This window comes from Capricornis sumatraensis, chromosome 15 (genome assembly GCF_032405125.1).
Source record: "Capricornis sumatraensis isolate serow.1 chromosome 15, serow.2, whole genome shotgun sequence".
Classification (NCBI taxonomy): domain Eukaryota; kingdom Metazoa; phylum Chordata; class Mammalia; order Artiodactyla; family Bovidae; genus Capricornis; species Capricornis sumatraensis.
In genome coordinates, this window is record NC_091083.1 from 37,460,397 (window position 1) to 37,480,281 (window position 19,885).

General features: G+C 40.0%; 1 protein-coding gene across 1 annotated transcript in view; it reads left to right on the forward strand.

Annotated features, from left to right (window-relative positions):
• The window catches only part of ZNF438 (zinc finger protein 438), a 130,845-nt gene that overhangs the window by 27,856 nt on the left and 83,104 nt on the right, over positions 1-19,885 (forward strand). The window contains exon 2 of the mRNA XM_068987465.1: positions 5,508-5,585. The gene's annotated coding sequence lies outside the window, so the exon portion shown is untranslated. The remainder of the gene's footprint in view (positions 1-5,507; positions 5,586-19,885) is intronic.

The following is a 19,885-nucleotide window of genomic DNA, read 5'->3' on the forward strand; positions in this document are numbered from 1 at the left end:
TTACAGTGCTTAGGAGACAGTCTCTTTGTGGTAGGGTTAGGGTGCAGCTGCAATAAACAGAATTAATTTCACCTTTGAGATGTTTTACACCAGAAGTAAAATAATGAGATTGAAGTGAACAGCTCCTTATCCTACCAGTCTAATAGAGGGAAGAATGAACCCTCACTGGGAGAAAATAATGTCAGCCACAGTTTTATGGCTACTACATTCAAAATATTGAGAATACAGTAAAATGTTATATGACATGTGAAAAGTAAAAATATATATATATGTTCAAAGAAGATAAATAGAAGCAGATCTGCCAGTGATACAGACCTAGAAGTTACCAAACAAAGATTTTATAGTTGTTGTAAATGTGCTAAAGGAAATGAAGCAGTTAGAAAAATGGATGAAAAGATGAACAATATTAACAGAAAGGTAGAAATATTAAAAAAATAGTCAAATGGATATCCTAGGGCTGAAAAATATGACATCTGAAATTAAGATTTGCATTTAAGAGCAAAGTAGGCACAACAGAAAATAAATAACTAGAACTAGTGAACTAAAGGACAGTTCAGTGGGAAAATGTACAATCTCAGAAAGGAAAAAGAATGGAAAGAGCAAAAAGCTTAGGAGACATAGGATCAAGTCACTTCATCTAACATACATGTGGTTGGAGTCCCCGGAGGAGCGAATGAGAAAAGCAGTATTTGAGAAAATATTGACCAGAGGTTTTCCAAACTGATTAACGATAGCAATCCACAAATTCAAGGAGCACAGGAAACTTAGTGAACCCCAAGCAAGATTAATATGAAGACAATCACACGTAGGTACAACTTGGTGAGACTTGTAAAAACCAGGTATAAAGAAAAAATCTTGAAACAATCAAAAAAAATAAGCCCCACTACCTTCAAAGGAACAGCAGTAAGGTGGCTGACCGTCCTACAGACATTATTAAAATCAGAACATTAAGGAATGACATCCGTAAATACATGCAGAAAGGAAAAATACTGCCAACCTGCAGCTCTGTACCCAGCAAAAATATTTTTTTAATGAAGGCAGAATAAAAATGTTTTTAGACAAAAGATGGGAGATTTTATCACAAGTAGACCAATAGTGCAATAATACTAAAGGAAGTTATTCAGTCTGAAGAAAGGTGATCCCAGATGAGCCATAGAACCTCAGGAAAAATGAGGCACCTAGGAAAGCCTGTGAATAAATATAAAAGATTTCAGACCATTGAAAGCAACAATATTAATGTTTTGTGGGGCTTTAAACATAAGTAGAAATAAAATATGTAAAATCAGTTGAACAAAGGGCCAGTAGGTATAAATGAAGTTAAACTAACATTTTTTTGTCTCACCCAGGAAGTGGTAAAAGTCATCTGAAATCAAGGAAGTATTTTTAATCTCTAAGATAATTGCTAGAAATATTACAAAGATGTTTAAACAAAAGGTTTACCAAAGGTAAAATAATTTTAAAAATCGAGTATCAAAAAAAGAATAAATAAAGGAAAAAGAACAGAAGGAATGAATAGAAAATTAATAACATGAAAGTATCTTTAAGTATAATTAAATTACATGTAAATAGGCTGCTTCTTCCAATTAAAACCAGAAATTTTTGGACTAGATTTTTTTAAAAAGACAACAATGTATAGTTAAGACATAAGACCTATTTCACATAAAAGAATATGGGAAAAAATAAAAAGTACACTGTAACAAATACTGACTAAAGGAAATCTTATATGTTAATATCAGACAGAGTAGTCCTTACAGAAGAATGAATTATGGAATGCTGTATAATGATAAATGATCAATTCAGTAGGAAGACAGAACAGTGCTAAATTTATATGTTCCTAACAGCATAACTTGAAAATACATAAAGCTAAAATTGACTGGACAAAAAGGAGAACAGACGAATCATAGTTGGAGAATTTTGCAACCTTCTTTCAACCACTAGTGTAACAAGCAGATTTTTAACATGAGTGTTAAAAGTGTAAGGTGATAGAATATTTAAACAAGGTTACTAACTTGACCTATTGCTATTTATAGAATATTACTCCCAACAACTGCAGAATACACATTCTTTTCAAGCATGCAAGGAATTTTTACCAAAACAGAACACGTACTAAGCCAAAAAGCAAATCTCAACAGATTTCAAAGGATAACATATAGTATATATTCCTAGAATTAAATTAGAAATATATAACTGAGACATAAAAAAGCCTATATTTGCATGGAAAATAAATAGTATGCTTTTAAATAATCCATGGGTCAAAGAAATACAACCATGATCAAAATATGTTGAACAGTATCAAAACTTATGAGACACAAAGTTGGGAGTAAATACTCCCAACACTAGGGAGTATTGGATAACTTTAAATGCGTATGTTTTCAACATAAGGTATAATTTTCCATCTCAAAAACCTACAAAAAGAAGTGCAAACTAAATTCAAATAAACTAGAGAAAGCTCAGATTAACAATGTTTTTTTTTTAAATACCATACTGTTAATTTGAGCTTTTTCTTTCTTTCTTTCTTAGTAAGTATTTGTCAGTTTTATTAACATTTTCAAAGAAACAGAGCATGTAGGATCTTAGTTCCCTGACCAGGGATTGAACTCAGCCCCCACATTGGAAGCATGGAATCTTAGCCATTGGACCACCAGGGAAGTCCCTATAACTTTGATCTTACCCCCAGATTTCTTCCCTTTCCTCCCCAGAAATTTAAACCTGGCTTTTGTAGGTAGTGCCAGTTTTTTTTTCCCCATCTTAAGAAATTTAAAAAAAATTTTTTCTAAGTCTACAGATTTTAAAGGGAGGGTGATGTGTTCCTTTGCTCTCCACTACCAATTCAGGATCAAGGTGCCAGCTTTGTGCATCAGTTCCTTCTCTTCTAAGTCTTAGGCTGCCATCTCCCATTTCTAAGGCTTGTTATTGGTTGATTTCCAAGAGGGCCATCACTCTAACTTCCTCAATCATGTCAACATCATACTTGAAACTGTTCTTTGCACACCACACCATGTAATTATATCTGTTTCTTCTAATTCATATTTTGGGATTTCTGATACTCAGAACTCATTATTCTTTAAGTTGCTCAGTTCTGTCAGTCAGAATCATTTCAAGATCTCAGATGCTGAAAGCCCCTTTCTCTTCTCTAACTTTTTTCTTTTAAGCCCTTAAATTAAGATATGTCTTCATTTATGTACTGTTTCTCCACCTCTCCTCCCCTCCCTACTTCCTTCCTCTCTCTCTCACAGTAAATGGCCTTGCTATTGACCTTAACTCCCTCAATTTTACACCCTTACACACAATAATTTTTATCTATATCCATCACCCATCCTTTCTTCCATTTCTAACCATGAAGAAAGAACAATTTCTCCTCTTAACATGGCTAACTCTACCTTCTCTTGACTTTGCTTCATTATTAATCCCTTTTCCTTCCTTTTACTCTCATTAAAAAGAAAATAGTAACTCTTATTGAAGATTCAGGTTTACTTTCAAACTATGCAAGGCCTCTTAAAAGAATAATATTTGGTAGTTAATTCCATTTCTCCTTTTTCTTTAATTCTTCCATTGTTTTGTTTTCTTTTATTGCCCTCCTGAAATTTCTTTCTAAGATCATGAGTGACTGTTAAGTTATTCTTAGTTCTCCTGCTCTGAAAACACAAGACAGGGTGCTTCATTCTTTGGCTGTTCTTCCTTGGCTTCATTGATAGACATCAGTTTTTTGTGGAAAGCCCGCTTATCAAATAAATAAACCTTTTTGGAGGTAAGCAGACTTCCCTATTGACTTGCTGTAGCAAGAGTGACCACACAGATATGGGGGTGGGTGTGGGGCTGCTTTAGGAAATGAGTGTAGGGTTTTTATTGATTATGTTTCGGCTTTCAAGTTCTAAGGTGAGATGCCAGAAGTCAGGTGAGTCTTTGGAGTGGTCAGTTTCTTAAAGGGATGCACACAACGCATGGTTGTGATTGAAAGGCAAAGTCCGTGGAGGCCGAGGATGCTGCACTTGTGACTGACTGGATGATGGTAACTGGTCCAGCCCTCAGTCCTGCCTACCTTACGGGGTGGTTATTCTGGTTCTCATTTTCAAGCACACTTTCATTGTATCTTTGATTTTCTAATTCCATTGCCATTCCCCTGGTTTCTTCTTATCCTGACTGTTGTAGGTCTCACTGCCTTTTCAGTCTTCTTGTAGTGACTCTAAAAGCAGAACGATCTTTCTAGAATATAAATTTGAATGAGTTTTCTACTGAAAACCCTTGATGGCTCTTTTTATGTACACGATAAAACCACATATACTGAAGGTAGTGCTCAGCCCTTTCACAGCAGGACCTGGAGCCCGCATTGCAGTCCTTGCCTGTCTGCTGCTCTGTGGGTCTCCTGTCCCTCTCTCCCTCCTGCTTCCCCACCGCCCCCACCTCCTCCCCCACCTACTTTTCTCATCCTCTCCACCAAACGACACTTGTTACAGAAGCATATGGACTTTCCCGAGCTCACACACTGTATTGTGGCCTCTGTGCCTAAAATAAAGTAGTTTTTGCTTCTTGGAATATTGTTTCCAAACCTTACCTTTATCTGATTACTAAAAGTCCTATATCTTTGAATTTAAGTGTCACCATTACAGACTGTGTTGCTTTGCCAGGACTATATAACAAAATATTACAGACCAGTGACTTCAACAACAGAAATTTGTCTGCTCAGTCTTGGAAACCAGGCCTCTGAGATCTCGGTGTCTGCAGGCTTGATTTCCCTGGGGCTCCTCTCCTTATCTTCCAGGTGTCCGTCATTTTGCCATGTCCACTGTGGTCTTTCTCCTGGTGTGTCTCTGTGTTTCCTAACTTCCTTCTCCTATAGGACACCAGTCACATTGGATTAGGGCCCACCCTAAAGGCCTCACCTTAGTCACCTTTTAAAGGGCATTATCTCCAATACAGTCACATCCTGATGTTCTAGGGGATTGGGGCTTCAACACATGAATTGGAGGGAGGAAGGGGTTGGAAGACACAGTTCAGGCCATAATACAAAGCCGTCACATATTTTCCCTGTAGTAACACCCCCTGCCCCCCCAAATCCAGTAGCACTTTGTACCATTTTTAGCGTTTACCATGTCTGCCTTGATGTGGAGTTATTCATGTTCATCTGTCTCTGGTGGTTTGTGGGTTTCCTGAGGATGGGAGCTATATCTTAGTCAATTTCACCTCTCCCTGCTCTCCATGATATAGTACTGAGTAGGCTGATTGGTGGCTAGATTTTAAATGATCCAATGTAAATCAGGCTTAAATATATTATTTTCCAGAACTTTTAGGAGATTGACATAAAAACATAGGAAGGAAATGTGTTATACCTCCTATTTTAGAAGCCTTTGAGCATAGCTAGAAATTTTTATTTTAGGTTCTTAAATTATACCTAAGTATCAGTTTTATAGAACTAAATATAACTCTTTTGATCTTTAGGTGGAGTCATCTAATTAGCTTCTGTAAGCTACCTATCAATTCTCTCATACTTCCATTACATTTGTTTTCAGATAAAGATGAATGCCATGTCTAATCCAGCACTGAAAATGTGAAGTTTAGAAGACATTTGCTAAGTCGAGTCAACTCACGTAAGTCCACTCACATCACTCAGCACCAGCTTAAGACTGATTTAAAATGTGAAGAATTAAGTTTACCACCTTTGATGATTTCTCAAGGCTCAATTGTTCAGAATATCTTATAGTTCCCTTGTATATTGAATCACTAGTCTTGGAAGATATTGGAGAGATCATTACTCACTAAATCTCATGTGCTTGTTGAAAATATAATGTTTAAACTCAAGGTATTGCTTTAAAAATGAGAGTAGCACCTCACGACCAACCTTTATTTTGTATCAAGTCTAGGTATCAATTCCCAACTATGGGCCAAACTTAATGTTTGTAATATGGTTTTCCATTGTAGCAAATAAATTTTCAGTTTCTAAGTCTGGCTTTTCTGAATATGTTCTTGATCATTAAAGGGAGATATTTAGTAATTATCACTGGAACCTTAAATACATAGCTATTTATCCAAAAACCTAGCTTTGAGGTCTCATCTTAACCAGTCCCAACTATTGTAAGTATTTCCTCATGGTCTTTGGTTTCATTCTGTCGTCTGTCCTGTTTTCACTGCCCTACAGATCTGCATGTAGAGCCACTCCAATAATTTTAAAACCCTTCTGTGGCTCCTCACTCACTGCTGATAGAATCCATGGCTTTGCCTGCATTCAGAGCCCTCAATCAAGCTCCTAAAATATCCCCATCTCTAGCCAGCTGAGCTTTCTTCCTGTTCTCTGAAATCTCCTTGTTGTTCTTGCCTCTGTATCTCGACTTGGACTGTTTTGTTAGTGTTTCTCTGTAATGGCCCCTGCTCCTCCCTTTCTGGTTTCTCTACATGAAGTCTTGTGCAAACCTTCAAGGCTGAGCTCAAGTGTGGACTCCTCCACGAAGCTTCCCCTGATCACTCTAGCTAGAAGCACAAGCTTTCCCTCTCTCTGCTGACTTCACCCAGGATTGTTTTTATCACTGTTTCAGCATATTTTACCCTGCCACTTCAGTGTGTGTGTGTTGGTGTCTATCTTATCTCCCAGGGAGGTTATGAGGACCAGAAAATCAAACATCTTGTCTAATGTAGTTTTGTCTTGCACAGCGTTCAGCATAGCCTTTAACAATGCTCATTATTTGTTTAACAAATTAAGAATGTGCCTGGGCTTTTCTCCCATCCTCCCCTCTATCTTACATCCTTACAGACCCACATAGTCCATATTCGTGGCAACCGTTCATTCTTGTCCTGTCCCCCTGGCAGACCACCACGCTGCCATCTTGTCCTGGGAAAACTGGCCATGGTGTAATTAGCAAGACACAGTCAGTTCCCTGCCTCAGAAATAAACTGTGGTCCCGAAGTTCATGCCCAATAATGTTGTTTGGAATGCAGAAAGCATTTTTCCACAAAAACAGTTATAAATAGTCATTAAGTTTCTCAGTCCGCCCTCCCAAGATTGTTTAACTCATAAGTACTGATGCAGCCACCACGTATCACACTGTTTATAGAGCAGGGATCCCCAACACGTGGGCCACTGGTACTAGTCCACAGCCTGTTAGGAACCGGGCCAGACAGCTGAAGATGAGCCACGGGCAAGCGAGTGAAGCTTCATCTGTGTTTATAGCTTCTTCCCATCGCTCCCATTATTGCCTGAGCTCAGGAAGGCAAGCTCAGGGCTCCCACTGATTCTGCATTTTGGTGAGCTATATAATTATTTCATTATATATCACAATGTAATGATAATAGAAATAAATGTAATGTGTTTAATCACCCCAAAACCATCCACCTGCCTCATTCTGTGGAAAAATTGTCTTCCCCCAAACCTGTCCCTGATGCTGTAAAGGTTGGGGACTGCCGTTGTAGAGAACCTCTGACTCTGAATATGGAAGCATATCTCTCATGTCCTGGAAGCAAAATAGGGACTTCTTGGGCAGCCTGAGCAGTAGGAAGTCTGAGCGGGGGCTCTGGCAAGGGCCCCCCATGTTAAACACCCTCATGACAGGAGCTTTTGAGTTTCCAATATTTGCATAAGAGACATTTAGCTCTAGGTCACTGGTACTCTCATGAGCTCTGAATTGAGGGCAAGGAGGCTCTTGTTCTCCTGACCCTCCCCACAGTAGATGAGGATGGTAAACAGTGCTTCAGTTGTTCTGTCACATGGGGGGTCATTTTTAATTTGGGTGTGTAGGAGTTGACGATATCTTTCTTGAGCTTAGCATGATTTGTTCTATGAACCTATTACACCACTTCACCCTCATTAGTGTGATCTCTTTTCTCTCACAGCCTGGCAACTTATACAGTAATTTCCCCCAGTTTGCATTTAATGGAAGGAGACCATTGTCTGCTCATGGACCAAGTCTAACTCATAATCGTAACTGAAGTTATGTGCAGGAGGAATACGACCTTTAGCTTAAGCATAAAGCGTTTAATAACCACCCACACATGCAATAACATAACCCCAGTTCTGCGGGATTGTGCCAGCAGCCAGAGTCACATATACCATACTTATTGGCGCACAATTCTCCAGCATCTCATTGAAATTTGAAGCAGTAGTCTAAATTATGCTGTGCACTTTAATATTTTTAGCATTGAATTTGATAGTTGCTTCATTTTTCTGGTAGCAGACCCATGCCTGCTTCCTGACAGGAGCAGCTATCCTTGCTCTGAGTTCATGCTCGTCTCCTGCCCAGTTCTGCAGCCCCCAGCCTCCTCTCTGGGCCCATCCTCTGCTGGTGTCAGTCCATGAGCACCCCCACCCCACCCTCACCCAGGGGAGCCAGCAGATAGGAGATGAAAGGAATTAGAATTTTAGTTCTCCTGTGACACTGACACACCAGGTAATCCTGGGGGCTGATGTGGGACGAGAAGGCTGCCAGGGTATCCACACTTAGAAGTCTCAGACTTTGCGTCAGTCGAACACATTTCTCATCTCTTTGGTGTGTTTTAAATAATTTATGTTTGGCAGCAATGGGCCTTGTTTATTAGATGGCAGAGAATAAATTCAAGATGAGATGTTTTGATGTGACCTGTCCCCTTTAAAAAAGGATTCAACATCGTGGATTAAAAAAATAAAAAGAACCACTCTATTGGCTGTTTTATAATAGTACTTATGTGACAGCACTTTCTGCTGTGGCCTTGTTTGCCTGTGACAATTTATTGTTGTGTTATCAATATCTCCACTTTTTTATATATATAAAGCTTAGGTTTTTCACTAATCATCCAGATGTTTAACCAGGTGATGAATGGTCTGCTTAGACTTGAGGGAGCCTGTAAGAGAAAGGGAAGAGAGGGGAAATTAAATCTGTTGAGTACTGCTCTATACCATGTCCCTTATGTGTCTTTTAGGATCTTAACTCCCTTTTACAATGGAGGAACTTGGGCTTGAGAAATGTTTAAGAAATGAATCTGAGGTCAGAAGTCTAGTCGGTGATAGATCTGGGTTTCAATCCCAAATCTGATCATCTCACTATTTGAACAGCCTGATCCTACAAGCCCATGTGCCTTTTATTTGTCAGGAAAGATCAGTGACTTGAAATTGGAGGTCGGAGGCAGATTTGGGTGTAATAAGGTTCTCCTTCTCCACGGACAACCAAAGCTGCTCTCAGGTTCAGTTCCCTTAGCTGTCCTATAGGACTAAAACCTGTTTTACTGACCATTTGAGATTGTTGTGAGAATAATAAGCTAGTGAATTTCAGTATGATTTTATAGGTATAAAACCCCATGGAAGAATGAGAGATTTTTAATTCAAGAGAAAAACTAATAAAAACCTTAAAACATTAAATGAGATGATTTGGACGGATTTTGTGTATTTCACATCTTAACATTGCTCTACTAAGCTTCCAAAATGACATTTGTCAGTTTTATAATCCCTACCACCATGATGTGCCAAGATGCATCCCTGAATTAGGTATCTCATCCCTGATTTAGGTATCTCAGTTGCAGCAGAGAGAGTCCTGGCAGCATCCCAAGTACCCCCTCTCATTCACCAGAAGAAATGATTCATTTCTGCACCATATCAAACGGGTTTGGACTCTAGCAGATACTGAAGAAATGTTTATAGCCAGTGAGGACCTGGAAAATTCTAAGGCTGTTGAATTGTCATAGATGTATCAGACTAACAGTAATGTTAATGTTCTCAGAACAGTTTATATTTTTGAAGTTTTTAATAAGCCCAAGTATGAAAGTCACATTTTGTAAATGTGCTTTCACAAAATTGCTGTTCAAAAGTGGTTCCAGGTTTCTGGGCACCTTTCATAGATTACAGGATGGTGAATACTGAAAGACAGCTCTCAGCTCTGAGTTGTCATCCAGTTACACTTCTTTCAAGTATACAGAGAAAAGATAAGAAATGAGTAGGGAACTCATTAAGTTATAAGGACAAGACTATGAATGAAGTGTCTGTGAGCCTGGGAAGTACCAAAGTCATGTCCTAGGCTTACCCCAAACTTTTATCCCATTAAAGCCCTAAGTCTAAAGATAAATGCTTTCAGAAGACCAGCTGAGACCATTGGAAGGATGGTATTAGAACAGTGCTCAGATATGGATCCAGAAGTCTGCAGTCAGTCAGTGTTGGAGCATATGTGTGTAGGACTCATCCCCATCTGCCACACATCCCAAGAAGGGTCCCTGGTCCTGAGGTGCTGCCTCCCACCTGACTTCTAGGGCCAAACCTGAACCTGCTTCCTAGGTGTGGTGGATGGAAGCCTGAAGAATGGGAAAGGAGACATAGGAAGCAAGAGCACACACACACAGCAGACACTGTGGCCCAATTAGGTCCATCGCTATGAATAACGTTATTAACTGGTATTATTCTAACTAGTTCCTAATTGGATTTTCTGTTAACCCCGTTAATGTGCACATCCAGATTTCTGGGTTTTCTGGAAAACTGTAAGATGTGACAGCTTTAGGCCTGCCATTCGAAGTTACTGTCATCCATTAGAGCTAGTGAGGAGCTGCCTCTATGAGATGAGTGAGAACTTTACAGTTCTCACAACCTACCCCTCTGCAACCCCTGCCCTTCACTGTTGGTTTTCTCTAAATAGAATTAAGAGGAAAGTTAAATGATACCCACTTTGCGATTTGTGTTAAAATTGAAAATAACAGGTTGAGAGGATAGCATGTTTCAATATACATGAGAGACTGTTATTCTCCTAGGACTATTGTGTATAACAATGTACCATAAACTGGGTGGCTTTAAACAACAGAAATTTTTACTTTCACTGTTTTGGAGGCAAGAAACCTGAAATCAAGGTGCTGGCAGAGCCCTGCTCCTGCAAAGGCCTCTCAGGGCCATCTTGCTTCTTCTAGCTTCAGGTGGCACCATGCATTCCTTGCTTTGTGGCTGTATCACTCCACCCTCTACCCCGTCTTCTCATTATTGTCTTCCCTGTGTCCAGACTTTCTTCCTGTAAGGACGGCCATCATATTGTAATAGGACCTACCCTTTTCCAAGACAGGGCTTCCCTGTTGGCTCAGTGGTAAAGAATCTGCCTGCCAATGCAGGAGACATGGGTTCAATCCCAGGGTCAGAAAGATTCCCCTGGAGAAAGAAATGGCAACTCACTCCGGTATCCTTGCCTGGAAAAATTCCATGGACAGAGGAGCCTGGCGGGCTACAGTCCATGGGGTCACGGGCTTACGACCTCAGCATAACATTTTGGGGAACACAATTCAGCCCATTCAGTTCAGTTCAGTTCAGTCACTCAGTCGTGTCCGACTCTGCGACCCCATGAATCACAGCACGCCAGGCCTCCCTGTCCATCACCAACTCACGGAATTCACTCAGACTCACGTCCATCGAGTCAGTGATGCCATCCAGCCATCTCATCCTCTGTCGTCCCCTTCTCCTCCTGCCCCCAATCCCTCCCAGCATCAGAGTCTTTTCCAATGAGTCAGCTCTTTGCATGAGGTGGCCACAGTACTGGAGTTTCAGCTTTAGCATCATTCCTTCCAATAACTGATGGCATATTTCTTGGTGGAGCACAGAATAATTGTTAAAGGGCAGAGATCCTTGGAACAAAGTACCTGGAGTCATACTTATACCTTGTTTGCTCTCTCATCTGGGCAGTTGCTCACCCCTCTCGGTGCCTCCTCCCCCTCATCTGCAAAATGAGGATGAGGGTACCCATCTTCCCCTACCCACCTCATAGGGTTGAAGTGAAGACAAAACCTATAAAGCACTTGGAACAGTGCATGGCACATACTCACTTTCAATGAACTGAACTATTAATTATCTTCATTGTTATTTGTGTTTACTCAGACACGACTTCTATGCATACAAGGAGTTTCTGTGCCAAAAAGCTATTATTTAAGATAGCATTATGAAGCAAATCATGGAGAAAGTAGAAATAAGAGATAAAAATGCTTTATGAAAAAAAGTAAGTCAATAAAAGAGAGTGCGAGAGACTGGAATTTTAGTAAGATTTATTTTTTGTACAAATAAAATAATTATAATATGTTAATAATGTTTAGCCTCCTCATGCTATTGGATTACCTGCACAGCCTCTAGATGCACTTGAAACTGATAAAAAGACCCAGATAGGAACTTTAGACTCAGAGGCTTAAATGTTGACTGTGGGCTGGTGAGCACAGTGCCCCGGAGGTGATATTGGAGAGGTTAGTCCAGGAGGAGCATCCAGAGACACAGGACTTCTAAGCATCCCACCTACTTCCTTGGAAGCATTTTATTACTCTCTCCTTCTTTCCCATAAACCCTTGCATTGAAATTATCCTGGTATCCAGGCTCTAGATCAGAGATTGAGGCTGAATAATTCTTTACATTTAAGCCCTACTTTTCCTTCAAAGGGAACAAATATTTTGAGATACATTATTTTGTTTTTCCACATAGCTTTTATGCAAGACAGCCATAAAACTTGAAGTTTATTAAAAACTAAGAGCCCTGATAGAGAAGGTTTAAAGAGATGACAAGACTTTTTGAAGTCCCTGCATGAGATTTGTTCTGCAGGTTAGGGGCTATTGGGTTTGTAAAACTATAGAACAACTATGTATATCTTTCTCCAAGGTACACTGCCCTGAAAAATGAGGATATTCAGATAAAATCAAAGTATCTTACCTAAATGGCGAAAGGGACATAATGGATATATGATTTGCGATTTTATTTTAGTAAAAGAGGTTAGGCTGTTTAATTTTTGGCAAAGAAGTGGTGGTGTATCATTCAACTGTTAGTAATTTGGAACACTTCAATTAAATGATGAATTCATCAGAACTCCTTCGGTTGCAGATGCACGAAGGCCAGCTCAAGCCAGCATATGAAAATCAAAGGAACTTAATTGTTTATATAACTATGGTTTCCAGAGGTGCATCTGGCGTCAGGCATGGCTGCAGCCAGGAACTCAGATGATCTCAGCTGGACTCTTTCTGCTCTGCCGGTTTCTTTGTTCGTCATTCTGCAGACAGCATGTGATCAGTAAGATGACTGGCCGGCAGCAACTTGGGACTGTCATCTTCCCAGTTTAGCAGACCCAACAGAAAGAGAATTCACTGGGCCAAATGCCTCACTACCTGCCTTAAAGAAGATGCGAATCGACTCTCCTTAACCCCATGTGATGAATGATCACTGAGTCCTAGCCAAGGACTTGTATTCCCGGTTCTGCAGTAGAGGGGTGTGTGTGTGCCCAGGGACTGAAGGTCCCCCTTGGGTCTCCTGGAGTGAGAGAGGCTTTCTCCAAAGGAGTTCAAAGAAGGGCAATGGAAGCGAGTGCTCAGCAGACCAAAACTATAGTGGCCTCAGACTGTGACACACAATGTGTGAAGTCATGTAAAGACTGTAGATTGTGATTTTAAGATGCAAAGAATGTTCTGCCTTCTCTTCTTACCAAATCCATCCAAAACAAAGGAAATAAGAAAAAATTCCAGCTCTGTCTTTGAAAAAAGGTAGATGACATCACTAACCCTAATCCACTAATGTGAACAGAAAGTTGTGATGCCGTGACTTAGCAGAGGAAGGTGAAAATCTGAGCTCCCACAGAGGAGAGTAACAGGAAAGGAAACAGTTTTGCCTTGCAGAACCTTGGGAGGTCCCATGATTACAGTTATCAGCTCAGGCTGGAGGAGTAGTTAGAAACACAGAATCAGTTGAAAGTCTGTAAAAGGACCAGTTGGACACACAGGTCCTTGTCTCAACCCAGCTGGATACCCACCTTCCCCAGAGGATGAGAGGTTTATTCTCTGAAGATGTTGAAACTTAAGAGAACCTAGGCTCGGGAACATGGGAGCTTTGAGGGTGGGGTTGCATAGACATCTGCCCTGCACTTTGAGCACCAGGATCCAAACTTCCAAGTCCCCATTCAGGTGCTGGGAGTTTCTCTAGAGAAGCTGACTGTTTGCAGAGAAACTCCTTACAGGGGTTCCCCACAGGGAAAGCCAGCTGGCTGCTTTTCAATAAAGAGCACCTTCAACAAGCTCAGCCCACAGACAGAGCTGCCATCTTGCTTTGCTAGTAATTTTCCACTTAAATGGAAAAGACAGTCAAAGATCATCAGATATGTGGAAATGCCTCCCATAGGAAAGCAGAAATAAAGAGCAACAGAGAACTCTAAGACAGAACTGTAGAGACAGAAATAGGAAACTTAAGAAACGAACTAGAAGTACTGTCTCTGAAAATGTGAGATTTTGCATGGATAACAGTGTCCTTTTTAAAAAGGAGAAGAAAAGAAAGGAAAATTAAAGAACAAAAAGTAACCCACAAAAATTAAGAATATGATGGGTGAAGCAAATTTCTTATAGGGATTGCTTATTTAACTTACATGCAGAGTAAATCATGTGAAATGCTGAGCTGGATAAAGCACACGCTGTAATCAAGATTCCTGGGAGAAATATCAATAACCTCAGATATTCAGATGATACCACCCTTATGGCAGAAAGCAAAGAACTAAGGAGCCTCTTGATGAAAGTGAAAGAGGAGAATGAAAAAAGTTGGCTTAAAACTCAACATTCAGAAAACTAAGATCATGGCATCCAGTCCCATCACTTCATGGCAAATAGATGGGGAAACAATGGAAATAGTGAGAAACTATTTTCTTGGGCTCCAAAATCACTGCAGATGGTGTGACTGCAGCCATGAAATTAAAAGACACTTCCTCCTTGGAAGGAAAGCTATGACCAACTTAGCATATTAAAAAGCAAAGACATTACTTTGCCAACAAAGGTCTGTCTAGTCAAAGCTGTGGTTTTTCCAGTAGTCATGTATGGATGTGAGAGTTGGATTATAAAGAAAGCTGAGCACCAAAGAATTGATGCTTTTGAACTGTGGTGTTGGAGAAGACTCTTGAAAGTCCCTTGGACTGCAAGGAGATCCAGTCATTCAATCCTAATGGAAATCAGTCCTAAATATTCATTGGAAGGACGATTCTAAAGCTGAAACTCCAATACTTTGGCCACCTGATGCAAAGAGCTAACTCATTTGAAAAGACCCTGATGCTGGGAAAGATAGAAGGTGGGAGGAGAAGGGGACAACAGAGAATGAGATGGTTGGATGGCATCACTGAATCAGTGGACATGAGTTTGAGCAAGCTCTGGGAGATAGTGAAGGACAGGGAGGCCCGGCGTGCTGCAGTCCATTGGGTTGCAAAGAGTCAGATATGACTGAGTGACTGAACTGACTGACTGACAGGGATTGAAAGATAAATCTGAGGAAGAAATCATTAGAGACATGATCCAGAAAGTTCAGTCACTCACTTAATCCAAGAGAAAATGGGAGAAAGTTACCAGAGAAATCGTACAAGACACTCTCCCAGAATCCAGAGAAGAAAAGTTGTTGTATACAAAGTATTCTGAATAAGAACAAACAAGAGACTTCTCAACATCAGTACTTATACGTAAACAAGAATTTTTGAAACAGTCTCTTAAGGGATAATTTTTATCATTAAAAAAGTTGTGATACTGTGACTTAGCAGAAGGTGAAAATCTTCTTTTACCTGAGAGTTACTGTCAAGTATCTCTAAATAATTTCCTTAGCACATTTACAATATTCCACTTACAAATTTTCCATTACTTAAGCTTATTTATATCTTTTATATAATCTAAAGTACGCCTTCAAATTTGTGTTTTAGAGATTCAGAGTATTTTATGGTGCTTATCCTTATTGTTTTATTCACTCAACAGATAATCGAATGATCTTTTCTCAAAGCACTGTGGAGTTTATATTCCTTGTTTTATGTGGTAGTGCAACATCTGGTTCATAGCTTTGTAGTCAGTGACAATAAATAAAACTGATTTAGAAACTCACTGGTATTAAGGTATGTGATAGCGTGATCTGCAAAATGTTGGCTGTTTTTTCTTTATCCAGCATATAGTGATTTGAAGTGACAAATGTTTGGCTCTTATTTTTATACGTGTATGTTGTCTAGTCGCTAAATTGTGTCCAACTCTTTTGCAACCCCATGGACTGTAACCTGCCAGGCTCCTCTGTCCATGGGATTTCCTAGGCAATAATACTAGAGTGGGTTGCCACTTCTTTCTCCTGGGGATCTTCCTGACCCAGAGATTGAACCTAGGTCTCCTGCTTGGCAGGCAGATTCTTTACCACTGAACCATCAGGTTATCCTTATACATGTATAAAACTGTATTAATTATGAGTAATAAAATATGTAAGATATTGGGGTTTTTTTAATTAAAAAAATTGGAGTATAATTGCTTCACAGTGTAGTATTTGTTTCTGCTGTACAGCAGTGTGAATCAGCCATATGTATACATACATCCCCTCTCTCTTGAGCTTCTCTCCCCACCCACCCCTCCAGGTCATCACAGAGCACCGAGCTGAGCTCCCCGTGCTATACAGCAGCTTCCCACTAGCTATCTGTTTTATACATGGTAGTGTATGTATGTCATTGCTACACTATTTACAATAGCCAGGACATGAAAGCAGCCTAAATGTCTGTAGACAGATGAATGGATAAATAAAATGTGGTATATATATACAATGGAATACTACTTAGCCATAAAAATGAATGAAATTGGATCACCTAGAGTCTGTAATACAGAGTGAAGTAAGTCAGGAAGAGAAAAACAAATATTGAATATTAATGAGTTGAGAATGTAGCATGGAATATTACTTTTTGTCTTTTATCAAGACAGTCTCGAGTATGTTTTATCAAGACAATGAAGAAGACAGTCTCGAGTATTATTTTCTTCCAGAAATTAGAAGCATCAAAAGTTGAAATTTAGCAGACACATTTTCCACATTTTAATTAGTGTGAATTAATTAAAATTAATTAATTGTTAAAATTAATATTTGAAAAAATAATATTTTAAGTCAATTTTTGATCAATATTTTTGATCAATCATTTAGTCAATGAATATTGACTGTATAATAAAATATAGTTTTATGGTAATTTTTAGATGGGAAGTTTTCTCCAAATTGCATTTTGGTTTTTAAAACATTCTGAATTTTAGTTTGTAAATATTATAAAGAATTGAAATTTCTTAAAAAAAATTTTTTTTTGTGTTCCTTTTTTAAAAAATATATTTATTTTAATTGGAGGCTAATTACTTTACAATATTATAGTGCTTTTTGCCATACATTGACATGAATCAGCCATGGGTGTACATGTGTTCCCCATCCTGAACCTCCTTCTCTCTTCCCTCCCCATCCCATCCCTCTGAGTCATCCCAGTGCACCAGCCCTGAGTACCCTGTCTCATGCATCGAACCTGGACTGACGATCGGCAGTGTAGCTCCCCTCTCTTTTTGGATTAGTTTTGAACGCCTAATGAAATGGAAGGCAAGTTTCTTTTCCCCTTAAAAAGGGCTATATTTTATTCCTTAATGTACTATAATGAGAGCAAAATAATATAGAAAAATCAAGATATGAAAAAGTGCCAAGATCCTTCTTGCCAATATAACTTTTTAGAATTGTGCTGAGTTGCTTCTGCTATAAAAACCAGATTCACTAGTCTATTATGGATTCTCCAGGTAATGACATTTTGTAGAGGATTTTTGTAGTTCTTTTGGCTTAGCAAGGTCAAGAATTTTAAATTAGAATTACAGAACTGGAAGGCATCCTCATCTTCATTTTGCAAATGAAGGAACTGAAGTCCAGAGGAATCATGATTTATCCAGGGTCACACACTTAATAGTGAAGGTTGGATGAGAATCATGGCCTCCTGGCAGGCAGCTCAGTGATCTTTGTAAAAGACTCTTTGGGTTTATTCTCACCACCATCACATTACGTGCAGTGTTCATAATTTATTGCATTAGGCCCAAGTAGCAAGTTATGAGTTTGTGTTTAATTTTCTGAAGCTAAGTGAGCATTTAGAATTAGGAATATGGACAGTGGCCAAAAAAAAAAAGGCAAGAAGTGTTTGGAAGATCTCTCATCTGGGGTAGAAGTCTCTTGATTAGACTCTGGCCCTGCTCTCCAGATAGAAATCCTTTGTACATTATTCTCTAGGACCTGAATCTGTCTACTGGAAGGTTCTCTGCTCCTCTTCTTCCAAACCCACAGCTAGGTTGTCATTGGGAAATATACCCTCTTTGGGGGCTATTTGGGCATTTCTGGTAGCTCAGTTGGTAAAGAATCCTTCTGCAATGCAGGAGACCTGATTTCAATCTCTGTGTTGGGAAGATTCCCTGGAGGAGGGCATGGCAACCCACTCCAGTATTCTTGCCTGGAGAATCCCCATGGACAGAGGAGCCTGGCGGGCTGCAGTCCACAGGGTTGAAATGAGTTGGACGTGACTGAGCGACTCAGCATGCAGCACATACCGGGGGCTCTGTAACCTTTTTCCCTACTCTCTGACCTTGCAATTTTGGCAGCTTGCACATTGTTTTCAGAGTCAGCCAGCGACGTAGAGGCAGGCTTGTGAAGTTTTGGGCCTTGTTGTGCCCTCAGAAACTTAGTTGGCTTCTGATCCGCCTTCTTATAGTTGACTCCATTTGCCAGTAAGAGAGGGACTGGGTGTCCCAGTCTGGCAGGGACAATCTCAGTTTATATTAATAGCACTCATGCATATTAAGTAATAATGCCCTCTTTCACTCTCAAAACTATCCCGAGTTGGACAATAAATTCTGTACTGTCACTGTAGCGAAAAGAGCACACCAGAGAGTCCCACACCTAATTTATTCCTTTGCTTCCTCTCTGCAATTCCCCTGTCTCTCAGCTTACAGGGGTCCTCGGTTGACCAATTGAAATAGGTTTCATGGGAAGTTCGTGTGCTCATCCTGATCGACAGCAAGGCTGACTTCCCTCCATTCACAGTAGAAAATGTAAAAGGCCATTTTTGCTCAAAGCAATTTTCAGTCTCCTCTTAACTGTGTATAGTCCAGAAGCAGTCAAATTTTCTAACTCTGGGAGCCTCCAGATTTCTGGATTCTCTGCTCCCTTTCAGTTTTGCTTTCAAACCTCTTATCTCTTGCCCATGCAGATTTCTTTCTTGTAAATTCTCAATAAATACAGCAAGTAATGATGTTATTCTAATGTTCTGTTTTCTGTCTCTTTTCCCTTACAGCTATAGGCTTAGTTGGGCTTCCCAGGTGGTGCTAGTGGTAAAGAACCTGCCGCAGTGCAGGAGACCTAAGGGACAGTGGTTCAATCCCTGTGTTGGAAAGATCCCCTTGAGGAGGGCATGGCGACCCACTCCAGTATTCTTGCCTAGAGAATCTCATGGACAGAGGAGCCTGGTGGACTAAAGTCCGCGGGATCCCAAAGAGTCAGCCATGACTGAAGCAACTGAGCACACATGCATAGGCTTAGTTAGACACTTGCTCTGCCTTTGAAGCTATCTCATGCATTTTCAGAAATTGAGGTATAATTTACACACAGTAAACCCACAGACTGGTTCCAGATAGGAAAAGGAGTACGTCAAGGGTGTATATTGTCACCCTGCTTATTTAACTTCTATGCAGAGTACATCATGAGAAACGCTGAGCTGGATGAAGTACAGGCTGTAATCAAGATTGCCGGGAGAAATATCAATCACCTCAGATATGCAGATGACACCGCCCTTATGGCAGAAAGTGAAGAACTAAAGAGCCTCTTGATGAAAGTGAAAGAGAAGAGTGAAAAAGTTGGCTTAAAGCTCAACATTCAGAAAACGAAGATCATGGCATCCGGTCTCATCACTTCATGGGAAATAGATGGGGAAACAGTGGAAACAGTGTCAGACTTTATTTTTGGGGGCTCCAAAATCACTGCAGATGGTGTTTGCAGCCACGAAATTAAGACGCTTACTCCTTGGAAGAAAAGTTATGACCAACCTAGATAGCATATTCAAAAGCAGAGACATTACCTTGCCCACAAAGGTCCGTCTAGTCAAGGCTATGGTTTTTCCAGTGCTCGTGTATGGATGTGAGAGTTGGACTGTGAAGAAAGCTGAGTGCTGAAGAATTGACG